Raw genomic sequence first — 19971 nt, 5'->3', positions numbered from 1 at the left:
TGCTAGGAGGGGGCAGGGCCATAGCCAGAGGGGGGTGGGGGTTAAAATTTTAAAAAAGTTCAAAAAACATAGGAGACTATCCGTGTTCAGGTTAGGAATCATGGAGACAACACTTTCTGGTATGTGATGGGCAAACGGGTAGTGTGGGCGATGCGGGGCACTGGGTGACAGATTCACCCGGGTGCCCCACAATTTGCCCCACTCTCCTACGAGTCCCACTGCTGTCCCCAGCATCAAGGACCTCAATGTGATGAAGTCAATATTGACAGAAATACAGACCCCATTGATGGCAGTGGCTTCTTTCTGGTAAGAGCATGCTGGTGGATATTCACAGTCCCTATATATTCCCTAGAATAGGGCGTATGTAGGGAATGTAAAAATGAAATTGACATGCATGCATCACTTTAGGTTGCAGATATGTAGCTGCCCTATGGAATTCCTCTCATTTCTTATTATTTCTATAGCCATTATATGTATTATTTCCCACCCTTTTCACAGTTCAGCACTCAAGGTAGCTTACAAGAATTAGAAATAAGTATAGCGACTGATGTGGTTATGCTTTGTAATGTAAATGTATTTTATGGTGGTGTATTTTAATTTTTGTTCCACTGGGCTTGGTCCCATGTAAGCTGCCCCGAGTCCCTTCAGGGAGATGTCACAGGATTTAAGAATAAAGTGATTATTATTATTATTATTATCATCATCATCATCATCATCAACAACAACATCATACAAAAACAAATCATATACACATCACAGAAAAGTTTTTAAAGTATTATGTGTAGTGCAAGCTCTATGAAATGTGCTATTGTACTATTATACTTATGTAATATATGTTGATTTATGTTTTCAAACTGTGAAATCAATTGAATCTGTCATCCTATGCTTACACGTGTTACATTCATCATATTTTGAGGTGTTATTGACCCTGATAACTCATTTGGAATTTCATACTTTTACTTTCAAAAGAACATTACGAATTGTGCTTTTGATTTAAAAGAATGTCACACTGCTAGCTTTTAAAAGGTGTTTTGTTTTTGTGGCTTCCTTGGTGCATTTGAACCCCGGACATAGAATATTGGGGCAGGATCCTTGCAAATCCCTACGATTCTAGGATGACCAACTATTTTTCCTATGTTTTCCCTATGTTCATAAGCAGTGGTGTTGGCAATTCCCTTCGCTTGGCTGATGTATTCCCCACTGGTCACTCCAATATCATTGCCAGGGAAAGAAGCAAGGACAGCCAATTGAGGATTGCTGATTCTGTCTGTATTAGATCAGTCCCGTAGCAGCAATCATTTTTGTCTAGTCTCCATTCTGCTTCCTGCTACAATAGCTGTGCATGGGAGACAGCTGAATAAGGATCGCTACCATGCTTGCTCTTTTTCTTACAAGGACAGAACAGCAATAGTAATTTTCACTAGTTTGACCTCTTCCACCAGCCACTGCAATAGTTGTGCCCAGGAAAGAGGAGAGGGGGAAATCAGCCAAGGATCACCATTTCTGATCTCCCTCACTTGGTTCCTCAACCCCAGCCACTACGATGGCTGGTCAGGAAGGTCATAGGCAGTAAGAGATTGGCAATAGAAGATTTATTTTTCTTCTGATGACATTTTTCAAGAGGTCATTTTTGAAATCATGGTTTTCTTCACCACCATCACTCCTAAATAATCATACAATGATCCCCTTACTAGTGAGTCCCTTACTGGACCACCTCCCCCACACAGCCCTCATTCTTAGAAGCAGGGATGTAGGCGGGGGGGGGGGGGCTTGAGGGGCTTCAGCCCCCCCAAAAAAATTCTCAGGGTGGTCTGCAAGAAGGTCTTACATTTATCATTTAAACTGTTATGTTTATTCATATCATGATCTGATCACCATGCTCAATATATCCCATATGCATGGGGGTATTGGGATAACGATACAAAAGGTTTGCTAGGGTAGATCCTCTCTCACCCAGACTCAGCTTCCCCCCCCCAAACCAAAATTCCAGCCCCCCCCCCCCCCGAATCAAAATCCTGGCTATGGGCCTGCCTAGAAGTATTTGAAAATAGACATTTAAGCAAAAAAAAATTACAAGCAGTTATTTCACATGCACAGGTCCTCACCACTTTTTAAAAGCCTTCTTCAAGACTTCTCTAGTAATGTTTATCTATGACCCTTTTGCTTAGTGCTTCCTGTATGTATGTTCTGGTATGCAGCTTCCTTTACTCTATAGTTCCTGAGAAGTTATAAAAGGGGCTGCAGACCACATGATCACTACAGACTACAGACAGCAGACTATTTAAGATTACAGACTATTTCATACTTCAGATCTCATACTTGCTTGCTGTTTTGCTATAAGAGATGTTCTGGCCGGATGGCACAGAGAATCATCTCAAGCATATCTGAAACTGGACTGATACATTTTTTACCTGTGTATGCTGGACACATGAAGGTTGTGAGTAAAACAACTATGTTATTTTTTGTTTGTTTTTTATAATTTTCATAAGTCTTTGCACATTTGATGTATTTAATATTGTTACTGTTTTATCTGGGTTTGTCCTCTGTAAGCCGCCCCGAGTCCCTCCAGGGAGATGGAGGCAGGGTATAAATAAATTATTATTATTATTATTATTATTATTATTATTATTATTATTATTATTATCATCATCATCATCATCATCATCATCATCAAAGTCTACTTCATTTTTGTGTCTTGAGTGCATGACATAAAGCAAGCTGTTTTATGGGATATATATATATATATATAGGCACTGAAAAACACTTCTGAAGCACAGCTGTTTTTATGCACTTACAAAATTCTTAACAGATCAGAGATAACAGGTTATTCAGTCTAACAACTGAAAGCATTGTCTAGCATAATTATATCTGGTTGTATACCACAAGAGAAGATTATACTCTAAAGGATTTTGGCTCTTCTCTGAAAGGTCATGCTTTTCTAAAAAGTTATGATCTCAAAAAGGTGTTTTCCCAAAAGATTATGAGTGCCATTTTCCAAAACAGACAAATGCTAAGAATTATTTGCTTTTTGTTTATATTCTGTATCAGGAGGAGTTTCAACACAGGAAACAATAGCTCGTATATATGATAGAACAGCAACAAATTTATTATTCTGCCTTAATTCATTAATCACTGAGCCAGTTCAATGACTCATTCAAGACATACCCCTAATTCAGTGACACTTATCCCAGTGCAAGAATAGTTTCTGCTTCATCATCAAATTTGTACTGCCAGCATTAGCGCCTCTCCAAAACTGGGTCACCAGGATTGCCTAACACTCATTTAATGTGTAATGAATATTTCTTGGCCAGAATTCAGTTGGCCGGTCACAACTAGAGAAAACCCACTAAATCAGTTGTTGAGTGATAGGTCAACACATAAAATCCCACTGATTCAATAGATTTACTCCAATAGAGTTTAGGCCAATGCATCTAGCTTCCCTGTTTTTCCAACTGCACGTTATCATTTTTTAAACTGCACAATTCAATGTTTTATGTCCAAATGCCTGCAATATACCTCATTTAAAGTTCAGATAAAAACCTCAGAGCAGATTTCCTACTTCAACCTCCATCCAATGAGACCAAGTGGAGGACAGGGGAGGAGAATGGCATCAAGGAAAATACCCCACTTCTCCATTGCTTTTATGCTTCTTAAACAGTTGCTTATCCATTTCTGTTTTAGTGGTCTATGAATCATGGCTTAATTTTCATTATCAGATTGACTACATCCTCTGCAGCCAAAGGTGGCAGACATCCATCCAGTTGGTGAAAACAAGACCTGGAGCTGACTGTAGTTCAGATCACAAACTTCTTATTGCAAAATTTAGAATCAGACTAAAGAGAATGGGGAAAATACACAGACCAATTAGATATGATCTCACAATATTCCTAGTGAATATGCAGTGGAGGTGAAGAATAGATTTCAGGGACTAGATTTAATAAATAGAGTCCCAGAAGAACTATGGACAGAAGTCCACAACATTGTTCAGGAGGCAGCAACAAAGTACGTCCCAAAGAAAAAGAATACCAAGAAGGCAAGATGGTTGTCTGCTGAGACACTGGAAGTAGCCCAAGAAACAAGGAAGGCAAAAGGAAACAGCGATAGGGGGAGATATGCGCAACTAAACGCACAATTCCAGAGGTTAGCCAGAAGAGACAAAGAACTATTTTTAAACAAGCAATGCATGGAAGTGGAAGAAGACAACAGAATAGGAAGGACAAGAGACCTCTTCCAGAAAATCAAAAACAGCGGAGGCAAATTTCAGGCAAAAATGGGCATGATCAAAAACAAAGATGGCAGGGACCTAACAGAAGCTGAAGAGATCAAGAAAAGGTGGTGAGAATATACAGAAGATCTCTATAGGAAGGATAATAATATAGAGGATAGCTGTGACGGTGTGGTGAGTGAATTAGAACCAGACATCCTGAGGAGTGAGGTTGAATGGGCCTTAAGAAGCATTGCTAATAACAAGGCAGCAGGAGACGACGGGATCCCAGCTGAGTTATTTAAAATCTTGGAAGGTGATGCTGTCAAGGTGATGCATGCCATATGCCAGCAAATATGGAAAACACAAGATTGGCCATCAGATTGGAAAAATCAATTTATATCCCCATACCAAAAAAGGGAAACGCTAAAGAATGCTCAAACTTCCGTACAGTGGCACTTATTTCCCATGCCAGTAAGGTAATGCTCAAGATCCTGCAAGGCAGACTCCAGCAATACATGGAGCGAGAGTTGCCAGATGTCCAAGATGGGTTCAGAAAAGGCAAAGGAATGAGAGAACAAATTGCCAATATCCGCTGGATAATGGAGGAAGCCAGGGAGTTTCAGAAAAACATCTACTTCTGCTTTATTGACTATTCTAAAGCCTTCAATTGTGTGGATCATGATAAACTGTGGCAAGATCATGATGCTGGGGGAAAAGGAAGGAAAAAGGAAGAGGCGCCGACCAAGGGCGAGATGGATGGACGCTATCCTTGAAGTGACTGGCCTGAGCTTGAAGGAACTGGGGGCTGCGACGGCCAACAGGGAGCTCTGGCGTGGACTGGTCCATGAGGTCACGAAGAGTCGGAAATTACTATGTGACTGAGAGAGAGAGAGAGAGAGAGTAAAGATACTGAATCCACCCCCCCCCCCCAAGTGTAATATAGCATATCTTGAAATCCCCTTACCCAAAATCCATAGATATTGAGAAGTCACTCTGAGTGCCTTCCATGAGGTGGATTTTCTTTGGTAAATCTGAGAATGGGTTTTTTTTGCTTTGCAACCAAGAAGGACAATCCACAATGGACACCAGTCCCCAAAATTCATAGCTGAAGCAGATTTCCCTTACCACATTGTAAAACCCACTTTCTAAAGCTCTTTGAAAGCTCATTCAGAAGACAAAAGATGGGGAAAGATGGGGAGAAAGCACTTTCATTTATTACAACTTTAATATCTCTTGAAACTTGGCTTGGGATGGGAGTAGAACAACGTTGTGGGATAGTGTTTTTATTCATGTTAAGGGAGCTCCAATGCAATTTACTGACTTGTGCAGCTAATCTCCTAGAGAGTTTACCAATTACTGATTTTAAAATTCCTTGCTCTCAGGCTAACAATAACCAAGGAAAGATAGGACACAAAATGGGTGCTGAAAAGTTGGGCGATGGGTGGGTGGATGGGCAAGGAAAAATGAAAGATGGTCAGCATATGTCTGTGGTGAAAGGGGAAGAAGGAGAGGACTAGAATCCTTGACATCTTGGTTCCTTCCTTCCTTCTCTTTTTCTCTTTAGGAAATAATATCAATAACTGTTTCACTACAAGTTCCTTTTAGTAACACATCAATGTAACCTCTGACTCTTACTTCTCTCATACCTTTTTGGCTTTAAAAACAATTGCTTTACAAGACTCACATAACTTTTAGTCTACTGGTATGGTATGAACAGGGAACATAACTTCCAAGGCTTCAGCCTGCCTCAGTCCCTGCATGTTTATAAGGAATTCACACAGCAGTATTGCTCACATATGATCTTCCTTTGTTTTCTTCTTCTCAGTCTTCCTTTTTTTTCTTACTGCAAAATATCTCTCTCAAGATAGCCCTTTCCATCACACCACATGACTGCAACATAATGCTGCATATATAAAAATGTCAGGAGAAAAAGCATTATTTAGGATTTTCCATCTGACATTTTTTAAAAGAGAAAGATTCTCTGTGGTGCTGATCTCTTCCTCCTGCTCAGAGTCTCTGTTCATAGGTTCAATGGATTGTCCAAAGTTGGAAAAGACATTTAAAGGAAAACTGTCTGTTTGCCCACCCATTGGGTTGAAGGGAGCGTTGCTTGGGAACATGACAGATAATGAGGCTGCAAAGAAATGGTGGTGGGGCTATAATGACATGGTTCTTCTTCAGATATTGCTCACCACTGAGATCCGTCTCCTCCCTCCACTGGTTTCCTGAAGTCGAAATTGACATGTCTGAAGAGGAGAGATTCCTGTTCACAGTGAAGTTTGTTACACAGGGAAATCAAATATCTTGCTTGTATGCATGGCCACCATGTATACAGGAACCTTTCCTTTGGAGACCTGCTGGTTTCCTTGAAAAGAAAAGGACGATGTTGTGGTATGGGTACCTCTGCTCTCCTCTTGAGGTAACAGTGGTTATGGTCATATTTTTATCTTGCATTTTGGAAACCTGTGAAAGGCCAGAACTCAAAATCCAAATATTTAGCAGATGGCTGTCCCTTTTGAATGCTATAAAGTTTATTTATTGTATTTTATTTATTTATGAAACTTATACCCCACCTTTCCCAAGTCAAGGCCCAAGGTGGCTTACAGCCAGTAAAAACATGAAATATAAAATTATTTACTGTATTTAATGCCCAACCCTTCTTTCAATGTGTTCATGGCATCAGATATGGTCTCATACAATTTCATTCTCCACTAACTATTCAAAATAGATTAGGTGCTGAGATTACATGCACTATTTGGCTGAACGCTTATTAGTAATTTCCTTTAACCCATGTTTTCCTAGTCTAATTCCAATGCACAATCTACTATACCAAAGTGGATTGTGCCCTGAGTCCCTTTGGGGAGATAGGGTGGTATATAAATAATAATAATAATAATAATAATAATAATAATAATAATAATAATAATAATAATAATTGTATGGCACAGCAAACAAGATAGATATGCTGGATTTCGTATCATAAAATCACGAGTCAAACACTGTATTTTCGGATGATGCGTGCAGATCCCAGTAGGGTGGCCTTTTGCAGTTGGCAGATCGTAATTTTGTCAATGTCTATTGTTTCCAAATGCCGGCTGAGATTTTTTGGCACGGCACCCAATGTGCCCATCACCACCAGGACCACCTGCACTGGTTTCTGCCAGAGTCTTTGAAGTTCCATCTTGAGGTCCTGATTTATTTTACAGTATCTATATTTTGTCCTTATCACCATGAAGGGGACATAGGGCACATCACAATGTACATATACATGCCAAACATTCAATGCCATTAGACATACAACATACAGAGAGAGACACAGAGGCTATTAAACATTTTCCAGCTTCCAGCTTCATGAGGGTATGCTTGATTCCAGCCACAGGGGGAGCTGCTGCTTCATTATCCACTGTGATACCAAGTCCTTGATGGAGTATTTCCTCATTCTTCTGCATGCATGCTGCTGAACATTTTATGGTGACATAAATTAGTTAAATTAGCCTCCCCGCATAAGTGGTCGCTAAATTTTCCTACTTGACAGATGCAACTGTTTTTCGGGTTGCTTAGGTAAACAACGAGCTAGGCTATTTGATGTCGGACACTCAATCGAACCTGGGCTGGTTTCGAACTCATGACCTCTGGGTCAGTAGTGATTTATTGCAGCTGGCTACTTGCCAGTGTGATGTATTGGTGAATAATGTATGCAGATCCGAGTAGGTGACAGATGGTAATTTTGTCAGTGCTGATTGTGTTTAAGTGCAGGCCAAGGTCTTTAGGCACTACACTTAGTGTGCCAATCACCACTGGGACCACCTTCACTGGCTTCTTCCAGAGCCTTTGAAGTTTGGTCTTTAAATCCTCGTACCATGTCAGCTGTTCCAGTTGCTTCTCCTCAATCCTGTTGTCTCCTGGGATTGCAACATCGACAATCCATACTTCACTTTTTAACATGATCCTGAGGTCAGGAGTATTATGCTCCAAAACACTTTTAGTCTGAATTTGGAAGTCCCATAGTAGTTTGACATGTTCATTTTTCTGTAATATTTTCAGGCTTGTGGTCCTACCAGTTCTTCGTTACAGGCAGATGGTATTTGCAGCACAAGTTCCAATGGACCATTTGAGCTATTATGATTATTATCATCATCATCATCATCATCATCATCATCATCATCATCATCATCATCATCATCATCATCATCATGTGTTGTGGCAGTCTACAGCAGTTACTAGATTTGGTGAGCAAAGCTATAGTCTTACCATACTGCATGGATAGCAAGCAATATGGGTCAGTGAGTTACTTTGTTAATTGCACGGCCAGCTGCAAAATACATCCACTCTCCCCAAGTTGTTTTTGCTGCATTATAAAACATCCCCAGGTTACATTTTACATGATCTGTTGTCTTAGTTTAAGCCATCAGATTAGATTGATGCAAGAGGTAAGTGAGTATAAGCAAACAACCTGCTGGCTTAGATTTGGATTTCTCAAGAAAATGAGCAGGGCAGATTTGGTTTGAAGGATTGTTTGGAAGAGTTTCTCCAATTTCCTATGATGTAGTCCCCTTTAGGCAAGGCAAAGTGCCACTGAGGAAGTTCTATCATTTTTAGTATAACATATAGTAGACAATCTCAATGGTGCCTGTTGTCTTTCCCCTCAAGCCTTCTCTTATTACTCAGTTTCAAAAATTGCTTATTCAGAAGCTAAAATGCCTATAAATAACAGCATGAATAAATGCTATTCACAATGTTTCTTTTGTATAAGCAAAACATAGTTTTTAGGAATAAAATTATGGCAGACCATTAAGAAATATGTATGACTGTCAGTGTTTTCTTTGTGTCAACAAAAGAGTGTGTATAAAAACAGATATTACAGCTCTTCTAGCCAGATGACCACTAAGCACTGGTGGGCGTATAGCCATATGCTCATTAGACGTCAATAAGGTGAAGAGGGAAAAGACTTGTTGAATGCATCGTTGTGAAACTACTGCTAGACATTTCAAATATGAGTCCCGCAGGGATAATGTGCAGTATTTTAAAAAGGCAGCATTACAAATATACATACCATTTTGTGTTCTCTTAATTGTTTGTCAAATGAAATGTAAATAACTTGAAAAATATTTTCAAATATCCGCTATCGCTGCCCAACCTGAGGAATAAAGAGACCAGACACACAAGATGGTATAAAATAAAGGCAGATAATGTTGATCTATTTAATGGTTTTTCAATGATAAGCAAATCTAAATTGGGGGAGCAATTTGGTTCAGGAGTACCTGGAGCAGCAAGTCTCTTCAGACCAGATCCCCCAGCTGCCTCTGGGCAAAAACACCATGGCCTCTGAAAGGAATCCCTGAAAATCAGGGTTGCTCCCAGGTTCAGCTAATAAACTGGAAGGCTAACCAGAGGATGTAAGCCCCTAATCGGCCCCCTGGTGCTGCAGGAGGTTAAACCACCGAGCTGCTGAAATTGTTGTCCAAAAGGTTGGCGGTTCGAATCCGGGGAGTGGGGTGAGCTCCCACTGGTTGCTCCAGCTTCTGCCAACCTAGCAGTTCAAAAACATGCAAATGTGAGTAAATCAATAGTTACCACTTTAGTGGGAAGGTAACAGTGCTCCATGTAGTATGCTGGCCACATGACCTTGGTCTACAGACTCTTTCGCTTAGAAATGAAGATGAGCATCAACCCCCAGAGTCAGATATGGCTAGACTTAATGGCAGGGGAAAACCTTTACCTTTACCTTAAGCCCCTAAGTGTGGGCAAAAGGGACAGATTTGTCTCCGACCTCAAGATTGCATGTTACACAGGAGCAGTTCCAAATTCCCTTCCTTCACAAATGTATATCATCAGTTCATATCTTGTTATGATTGAGCCTCATGGCTCTGTTACTGGCAGACGTGGGCGTAAGACTCCTCGAGAGTCAGATACTCTCGAGGAGCGAGAAAGAAAGAGACTGCGAGATATCTTTGCAGCACCATCTGACGAAGAGTCTTTTGAGGGGTTTACGGAGAGAATGGAGGAGGGGCTGGTTAGCTCGGAGGAGGATGAGATGGATTGGACTCGGGTGAGGGAGGAATTGGGTGCCACTGGCAATGATGGGATGGAAGATGAATGGGGACCTTCAGGATTAGACCCATGGACAAGCTGGAGGGATGGGACGGGATCCACAGCTGGGGATGCTGTGGGGCGTAGTCAGAGGTGTTCCAGCTCTGATGAGGAAAGTGATGAGGAAACGCCCGGGTTAAGGAGGGCAGCTGATAGTGATGAGGATTTGTAACTGGCATAAAATGAGGCTTGGGAGCAATTGCAAATTGCGTTGGGCAAGGTAATCTGGACGAACGCTTGGGATCTGTGTGGGACGCTTTCCTGAAGACTGGTGTGTTTTCGTGTGCTGATACGTAAGTTGTTTTGGAATTTGGGGTCAGACGGCGGGAGGAATTGTGTGGGCTTTTGTTTGTGCAAACTTGTGCTTAATCTCATTAGCTTTGACCTTCCGTCGTCTTCTTGACGGACGCCATCTCCTGCTTTGGATTTCGGACTGAACTGACCACGGCTTGACTTCCCCCTACTCGGACTTGGTGAAACTACAAACGTTCTGCTTCTGGCTTGAACTACGGAAAGGAACTGGGTCTACTCTACTGCTTCAATCCTCGGCTGATCTGTGTGTATTGGAAATCTTGCCTGCTGTGTGGAGGAGTGACTCAAGTTACTCAAAGCACAGTGCTGGCAGCAGAGAGGAATCTGCTGCCAATTAATTGCATTCTTTTGAACACTTTGTTCCCCGGCTTCTGTTTTGTTTATCCCCAGGCTGAAGCAAGCTGTTTTGTTTATCCCCAGGCTGAAGCAAGCTGTTTTGTTTTTACCCGGATTAAACTCCGGTTTAATCCGGTTTATCTTTTGAACGTTTTTCCTTGCCCCTTTTTGCTTTTAAAGGCTAATACTGCCTGGCCCTTGTATTTTACGGGCATTTTGAGTTCTGTTATCCAATAAACTCTGTTATCTTTGATCTTGTGGCGTTCTGTCCTTGACAGATCTCCTCCCAACATCTGCCACAAATAGGGATGAGTTCCCTGCTCCTATTCCCAACTAAAAAGGTCTTTATACTTTTTGTTGCAAATCACCAAGAAACAGCTCATTGCCAAGATCAGAAAGGTAAACTCCATCATGTTGGAAGAGTTTAGGCCGGATGGTAAATGATTTCAGGGCTTGCAATGTAAAGAAATCAAACCATTCTAGAGTGTTTGGTTTATATCATTGTTGATTCTCGTACGAACCACATCTCCTCCCCATACCAATGCTTCTGAGAAATAACAGCAGACCATACAAGCTTGGTTTGTGGCCACATATCTAAAATTTTATCAAACTCTTTTGTGACCTGGGTTATAAGGGCTTTCTCCTTCTAAAATCTCAGGTCATTGCAACCAAGACAGAAAAGAAATTGTGGCAGAGGCCTACAGTGCTCCCCAGATAACAAGGTCAGGTGGCCATGCCAATGCAAGCCACTTCTCCTGATCCATTCAATGGCAGCCATGTCACCTAACCCCAGGTGAACACCATAAATAGCTTCTACGAGCCTTTTGCTTCACCCAAATGTAACCATGGCCATAAATCAGAATTTACTGACATAAATTTCATGGGACACAACCCAGGCTGTAGAAAATTATAGGGGTGAAAATGGCCAGATATTCTTGTGGAAAGCTGACAACCCCCAGCGCCAGTGGATTGAATGCCTTAAGGCAGTAGTTCTCAAACAGTGGTTCCCCAGGTGTTTTGTCCTACAGCTCCCAGAAATCCCAGTTTACCAGCAGTTAGGATTTCTGGGAGTTAAAGGCCAAAACACCTGGGGAACCACAGGTTGAGAACCACTGCCTTAAGGACATATATAAATAGCTGCTGCAGTAGATGCAGTACCAATCTGAGATGAATAAAGAGCCAAATTTTATAACTTGAAAGCCAAGCTTATCAAGGACCCTGAAGGTGATTGGTCAAAACAGATATTTTGTCAAGGGAGAGAGGTCAGCCTGACAAACCACAGAACCAGAATGCTGTCTCATCAACTAAATGCAATTATTAAGAGACCATATCGGGCATAAATCCAAATCCTTGTATTGCTGTAATTTAACCACTGTGCCTTTATCTTGTTGATCAGGTTTAGATTAATGTACCCTTAAGATAAGCATGCCAGAGGACAAGAAAACAACTTTAACATCCAGTGTTCGTTTAGACCTATATCCCTTGGACTGCACTGCCAATTCACTGATATATAAAACTGCAAAAAAGGAAATTAAAGAAGTATGAAAAGGTGTAACTTCATAGAATGAAGAACAGAAAAAGTGCTGTGGAAAAGGTAACCTCTTAAGAACAGCATAGAAAAGATTCAGAAACTGGATTATATGGCAGTGTCAATCCAGCCTCAGGGCCCTTCCAGACAGGGCTAAATCCCAAATCCACTCAGGATTTAGGCCACACTTTTAGATGTCCTCGGGGTCAATCAGAGATCTGCCTTATTACAGAAAAAGAGAAGAGGGATCCATAAGTAGTGGTGTTATAGACTATCAAGTGAAAGGTGTTACCTGTCTGTGCCTTTCTATATAGTATATAAATCATTATAGAATTTATGGAAAGAGTTCCATGGTAATTTTTGGAAAAATATCAAAAGACAAGTTTTTAAAGCTATCTGAAATAGGGGACCAATTAGGCCAGCGTTTCTCAACCTGGAGGTCGCAAGGGGAGTGTCAGAGGGGTCACCAAAGACCATCAGAAAACACATATTTCTGATGATCCTAGGAACCCCTTTGGCAGAGAAGGCTGAAGATCTCTCCACCTGTCCTTCTCTAGGCACGTGAGGTGTATATATCTGTGAAAAGTTTAAGGTGGGAGAAAAAACTCTTGTCTGTTTGAGGCAAGTGTGAATATTGCCATTGGCTACCTTGATTAGCATTGAATGGCCTTGCAGCTTCAAAGCTTGGCTGCTTCCTGCCTGGGCAAATTCTTTGTTGGGAATCAGGATTCAGGAAACAAAAGGATTCCCCTAGGCAGGAAGCAATCAGGCTTTGAAACTGCAAGGCCATTCAATACTAATCATAGAATCATAGAATAGTAGAGTTGGAAGAGACCTCATGGGCCATCCAGTCCAACCCCCCCCCCCCCCAAGAAGCAGGAAATCGCATTCAAAGCACCCCAGACATATGGCCATCCAGCCTCTGCTTAAAAGCCTCCAAGGAAGGAGCGTCCACCACAGCCCGGGGCAGAGAGTTCCACTGCCGAACAGCCCTCACAGTGAGGAAGTTCTTCGTGATGTTCAGGTGGAATCTCCTTTCCTGTAGTTTGAAGCCATTGTTCCGTGTCCTCGTCTGCAGGGCAGCAGAAAACAAGCTTGCTCCCTCCTCCCTATGACTTCCCCTCACATATTTGTACATGGCTATCATGTCTCCTCTTAGCCTTCTCTTCTGCAGGCTAAACATGCCCAGTTCTTTAAGCCTCTCCTCATAGGGCTTGTTCTCCAGACCTTTGATCATTTTAGTCGCCCTCCTCTGGACACATTCCAGCTTGTCAACATCTCTCTTCAATTGCGGTGCCCAGAATTGGACACAGTATTCCAGGTGTGGTCTGACCAAGGCAGAATAGAGGGGGAGCATGACTTCCCTGGATCTAGATGCTATACCCCTATTGATGCAGGCCAAAATCCCATTGGCTTTCTTAGCAGCCGCATCACATTGCTGGCTCATGTTTAACTTGTTGTCCACAAGGACTCCAAGATCTTTTTCACATGTACTGCTGTCTAGCCAGGCGTCCCCCATTCTGTATCTTTGAATTCCATTTTTTCTGCCAAAGTGAAGTATCTTGCATTTGTCCCCGTTGAACTTCATTTTGTTAGTTTCGGCCCATCTCATCATCATCATCATCATCATCATCATCAATCATCATCATTTAATTACTTATTAATCGCCCTCCATCCACGATGCTCTAGGCGATTTACAAGATAAAATTGTAAAGGATAAAAATACATACATACAAATATTGATTAAAAAATATTAAAATATCTCTCTAGTCTGTCAAGATCGTTTTGAATTCTGCTCCTTTCTTCTGGAGTGTTGGCTATCCCTCCCAGTTTGGTGTCGTCTGCAAACTTGATGATCGTGCCTTCTAACCCTTCGTCTAAGTCGTGAATAAAGATGTTGAACAGAACCGGGCCCAGGACGGAACCCTGCAGCACTCCACTCATGACTTCTTTCCAAGATGAATACGACGCATTGGTGAACACCCTTTGGGTTCGTTTGCTTAGCCAATGACAGATCCACCTAACCGTAGTTTTCTCTAGCCCACATTTTACTAGTTTGTTTGCCAGAAGGTCGTGGGGGACTTTGTCGAAGGCCTTACTGAAATCTAGGTACGCTACATCCACGGCATTCCCTGTATCGACCCAACTCATAACTCTACTGAAAAAAGAGATCAGATTAGTCTGGCATGACTTGTTTTTGGTAAATCCGTGTTGACTATTAGCAATGACTGCATTTGTTTCTAAGTGTTTGTAGACCACTTCCTTAATGATCTTTTCCAGAATCTTGCCTGGTATCGATGTGAGGCTGACCGGACAGTAATTGTTTGGGTCGTTCTTTTTTCCCTTCTTGAAGATAGGGACCACATTTGCCCTCCTCCAATCTTCCGGGACTTCTCCTGTTCTCCAAGAACTCTCAAAGATAATTGTCAGTGGTTCTGAAATAACCTCAGCTAGTTCCTTCAATACTCTTGGATGTAGCTGATCTGGCCCTGGGGACTTGAATTCGTTTAGAGCGGCCAGGTGTTCCTGGACAACTTGTCTCCCTATTTGGGGTTGGATTTTCCCAAATCTTTCATCCATTTCATGTTGCTGAGGTTGAAGATGGCTTTCTTTTTGTGAGAAGACAGAGGCAAAGAAGGCATTAAGCAGTTCTGCCTTTTCCCTGTCCCCTGTCGCCATCACCCATCTTCTCCTTGCAGAGGCCCTATTGCCTCCTTGTTATTCCTTTTTCTACCAATGTAAGCAAAAAAGCCTTTTTTGTTGTTTTTAATGTCCCTGGCAAGCCTGAGCTCATTTTGCACTTTAGCCTTGTGAACATTTTCCCTACAGGAGTTGGCTATACGTTTGAATTTTTCTTTGGTGATTTCTCCCCTTTTCCACTTCTTGTGCATGTCTCTTTGAGTCTTAGCCTGGTTAGAAGTTCTTTGGACATCCATTCAAGGTGGCTAATGGCAACATCCACACTTGCCTCAAGCAGACAATTTCCCACCATGGATTTTTTTTCATGTCAGGAGCGACTTGAGAAACTGCAAGTCGCTTCTAGTGCAAGAGAATTGGCCATCTGCAAAGACGTTGCCCAGGGGACACCCGGATGTTTTGATGTTTTTAACATCCTTGTGAGAGACTTCTCTCATGTCCCACCCTGGAAATTCCACAGATATATAAACCTCACCTGCCTATTTTCCAACAGACCTCACAACATTTTAAGATGTTTTTAAGATGTTTTTTAAAAATATTTTAAAGATGTTTTTAAATTGTTAGATTGTAAGCCACCCCGAGCCCTAGGGGAGTGGCGGCATATAAGTTTAAATAATAAATAAATAAATAAATAAATAAACCTCTGAGGATGCCTGCCATAGATGTGGGTGAAACATCAGGAGAGAACATGGCCATACAGCCTAGAAAACTTACAGCAACCCAGATCCATCATTGTTTGAGTCCTCAGTGCTTTCTGCATGTAGGTGAACTACTACTCCCAAACTCAAGGTCAATGCCTACCAAACCTTCTAGTATTTTCTGTTGGTCATGGGAGTTCTGTGTGCCAAGTTTGGTTTATCTCCATCATTAATGGATTTCAGAATGCTCTTTGATTGTAGTTTAACTATAAATCCCAGCAACTACAACTCCCAAATGACAAAATCAACCCCACCCCCTCCCCCACTCCCGCAATTCCACCAGTATTCAAATTTGGGCGTATTGAGAATTTGTGCCAAATTCGGTCCATTGAATCAAAATACATCCTGCATATCAGATATTTACATAGAATAATAGAGTTGGAAGAGACCTCATGGGCCATCCAGTACAACCCCCTGCCAAGAAGCAGGAAATTGCATTCAAAGCACCCCCGACAGATGGCCATCCAGCCTCTGCTTAAAAGCCTCCAAAGAAGGAGCCTCCACTACAGTCCGGGGGAGAGAGTTCCACTGCTGAACAGCTCTCACAGTGATGAAGTTCTTCCTGATGTTCAGGTGGAAACTCCTTTCCTGTAGTTTGAAGCCATTGTTCCGTGTCCAAGTCTCCAGGGCAGCAGAAAACAAGCTTGCTCCCTCCTCCCTATGGCTTCCCCTCACATATATGGCTATCATGTCTCCTCTCAGCCTTCTTTTCTGCAGGCTAAACATGCATAGCTCTTGAAGCCGCTCCTCATAGGGCTTGTTCTCTAGACCCTTGATCATTTTAGTCACCCTCCTCTGGACACATTCCAGCTTGACAACATCTCCCTTCAATTGCGGTGCCCAGAACTGGACACAGTGTGATTCCAGGTGTGGTCTGACCAAGGCAGAATAGAGGGGTAGCACGACTTCTCTGGATCTAGACACTATACTCCTATTTATGCAGGCCAAAATCCCGTTGGCTTTTTCGCCGCTGCATCACATTGTCGGCTCATGTTTAACTTGTTGTCCACAAGGACTCCAAGATCTTTTTCACACGTATTGCTGTTGAGCCAGGCATCCCCCATTCTGTATCTTTTTACTTCATTTTTTCACATTACGATTCAGAACAGTAGCAAAATTAGTTATGAAGTAGCAACAAACCATCACAACAAGAGGAACGGCATTAAGGGGTTGTGGCACTAGTAAAGTTGAGAATCATTGAATTAGGTATTAAAAGTCTCTCCAATAAAGGATTACTAGCATATTTGTGCATGTTGGCTAACATTTATTTGGTATAAACTCTTCAGGTACTTGTAGCTGATTCCTTGTGGACTGGCATCAGTTTACTAACCACTACTAACATTGTAGATCTTTTTTCTGTATTTTCTAGTGGTTCTTTACAAAATTATAGATGATGTAATGATCCCTTCTGTTCAAATATTTTTAAAATCCTTCATGTATAATGAAAACAAACAAACAAAACCACCCTTTGACTATTAAATGCAGGGGGTCATCATTCACTGGTTCCATTTTTTTTAATACGATATATTCGATGTGTTGCATTCCAACCCATCACAAAGTTTTCTGCATTCTTCGAGGAAGGACTTATTGTTAGCTTCTTTTCAAAAGGAAACTTGAAGCTTGTGCTCTATAAATTGAGGTTCATGACTCCATCTTTGTAAGTCAAAGCCCTTCCCAGGCAAAGTGAGATCAATGAGTACAAGACAAATGATAACCACATTCACTTACAATGAAGTACATCGCTCAGTTCCTTTAAATCAAAGACTGAAGTGTATAGTGGCATCTCTTAAGCTGCAAATGGAGCTTACACCTGAGGTGGGCACATGATTACTTTAAGGTAGATAGCAAGTGAAGGCAGAAGGAAACCGGACAATCAATCTTGCCCCCGCACTACAAAGGTGCTTGTAAATGATAAGGTGGAGGCTGAGTAGAATCAATGAACATTCCTTTTGCCTCTACTCTATAACAGCAGCCTAAGGCAGTCAGTCAAAATGAATTCATGTGAGGTTTCCAGCTAAAGCAACAAGCCCATCAACCAGAACGGCACTTTCCATTTGAAGTAGGTCTCATCTCTCAGATCTTGAAACATAGGGATGAACAATGCATTTGCTATTGATGGATGAGATGTGGACCAATATCTCTCGAAAAAACAACAGGCATGGTAGAATGTGTAAGGGGAAGGAGAGAGATAATATCTTGCATTGCTTTTGCCGCCAAACACACTACACTGCTATAGCACTTTTACTCCCATGGCAACATCCTCAAACCCATTTTTCAGTCATAAAATGAACACTTCAGAATATTCTTTCCATTAAAATCCCTGCCTCGTTGTGTTTGTTCAGCGTGACTTACTCCCAGGTAAGTGTGAATAATCTTGTTCTTGCACCAGTATTTCATTATTTTTCTAAATGACAAGTGGGGCTGGAAAAACCTATATAATCAATCAAGCCCATGTCCAGTTCTATACTGATCCTAATACAAATTTCCCTATCAAGATATGGTTTTCAAAACTTGCACGTAATTTTATTCCTATAAGTGTGCCCAACAAATCTAAAAACCTTTGAAGTGTTGGAAATAGAAATCTCCCAAGCCTCTAACTATCTATTTGTTAATTGCACATTGCCCTCCACCCCAAACTCTTTATGCACTTTATCTATTAGTCATATCCTTAAAACTGTTTTGCACCAGTCCGTTCATTCATGCCCAGGAATTGACCATTATTTCAGGTCACTGGTTGGTTTGCTTGTTGTTTTATATTTTATTATAATGCTCCTGTTTTATTATGTTTTATGTTATTGTCTATGTATTTGCTATGTACTATGTATGTACTTTGTATGTTATATTTTAATAATGTTGTTCGGGCTCATGTAAGCCACCCGAGTCCCTTTGGGGAGATGGAGGCAAAGTACAAAATAAAGTTGTTGTTGTTGTTATTTATTTATTTACAGCATTTATATTCCGCCCTTCTTACCCCGAAGGGGACTCAGGGCGGATCACATTACACATATAGGCAAACATTCAATGCCTTTTAACATAGAACAAAGACAAGACAAACATAGGCTCCGAGCGGGCCTCGGACTCATGACCTCCTGGTCAAAGTGATTCATTGCAGTGATTCATTGCAGCTGCTCTCCAGCCTGCGCCACAGCCCGAGCTGTAATAATAATATTATTATTTTTTTCTATTATTATGTTTGCTAACCTGTATCCTATGTGTATATTGATTTGTTAGTTTTACCTCTTTGGTGTGGGAGGTATGTAGATGATACCACTCTGATGGCTGAAAGTGAGTAGGAGCTGAGGAGCTTTCTAACCAAGGTGAAAGAAGAAAGTGCAAAAGCCAGGCTGCAGTTAAACATCAAGCAAACTAAGATTATGGAAACGAGACCGATTGTGGTAACTGGCAAATAGAGGGACAAAATGTGGAAGCAGTGACAGACTTTATATTTCTAGGCGTGAAGATCATTGCAGATGCAGACTGCAGCCAGGAAATCAGAAGACATCTATTTCTTGGGAGGAGAGCAATGGCCAATCTCAATAAAATAGTGAAAAGCAGAGACATCACACTGGCAATGAAGGTCCGCATAGTTAAAGCAATGGTTTTCCCCATAGTAACCTATGGTTGCGAGAGCTGGACCATGAGGAAGGCTGAGCGAAGAAAGATAGATGCTTTTGAACTTTGGTGCTGGAGGAAAATCCTGAGAGTGCCTTGGACCGCAAGAAGATCCAACTAGTCCACCCTCTAGGAAATAATGCCCGGCTGCTCACTGGAGGGAAGGATATTAGAGGCAAATATGAAGTATTTTGGCCACATCATGAGAAGACAGGAAAGCTTGGAAAAGATCGTGATGCTGGGGAAAATGGAAGGAAAAAGGAAGAGGGGCCGACCAAAGGCAAGATGGATGGACGGTATCCTTGAAGTGACTGGCTTGCCCTTGAAGGAACTGGGGGGCGGCGATGGCTGACAGGGAGCTCTGGCGTGGCCTGGTCCATGAGGTCATGAAGAGTCGGAAACGATTGTGTGATTGAAGAAGAAGGAGGAGGAGGAGGTGGTGGTGGTGGTGTGGGAGGAGTTGTACACATGTGATTGTACTGAGCATATGC

This window comes from Anolis carolinensis, chromosome 1 (genome assembly GCF_035594765.1).
Source record: "Anolis carolinensis isolate JA03-04 chromosome 1, rAnoCar3.1.pri, whole genome shotgun sequence".
NCBI classification, from domain to species: domain Eukaryota; kingdom Metazoa; phylum Chordata; class Lepidosauria; order Squamata; family Dactyloidae; genus Anolis; species Anolis carolinensis.
Note: the sequence above shows the minus strand (reverse complement) of the source record.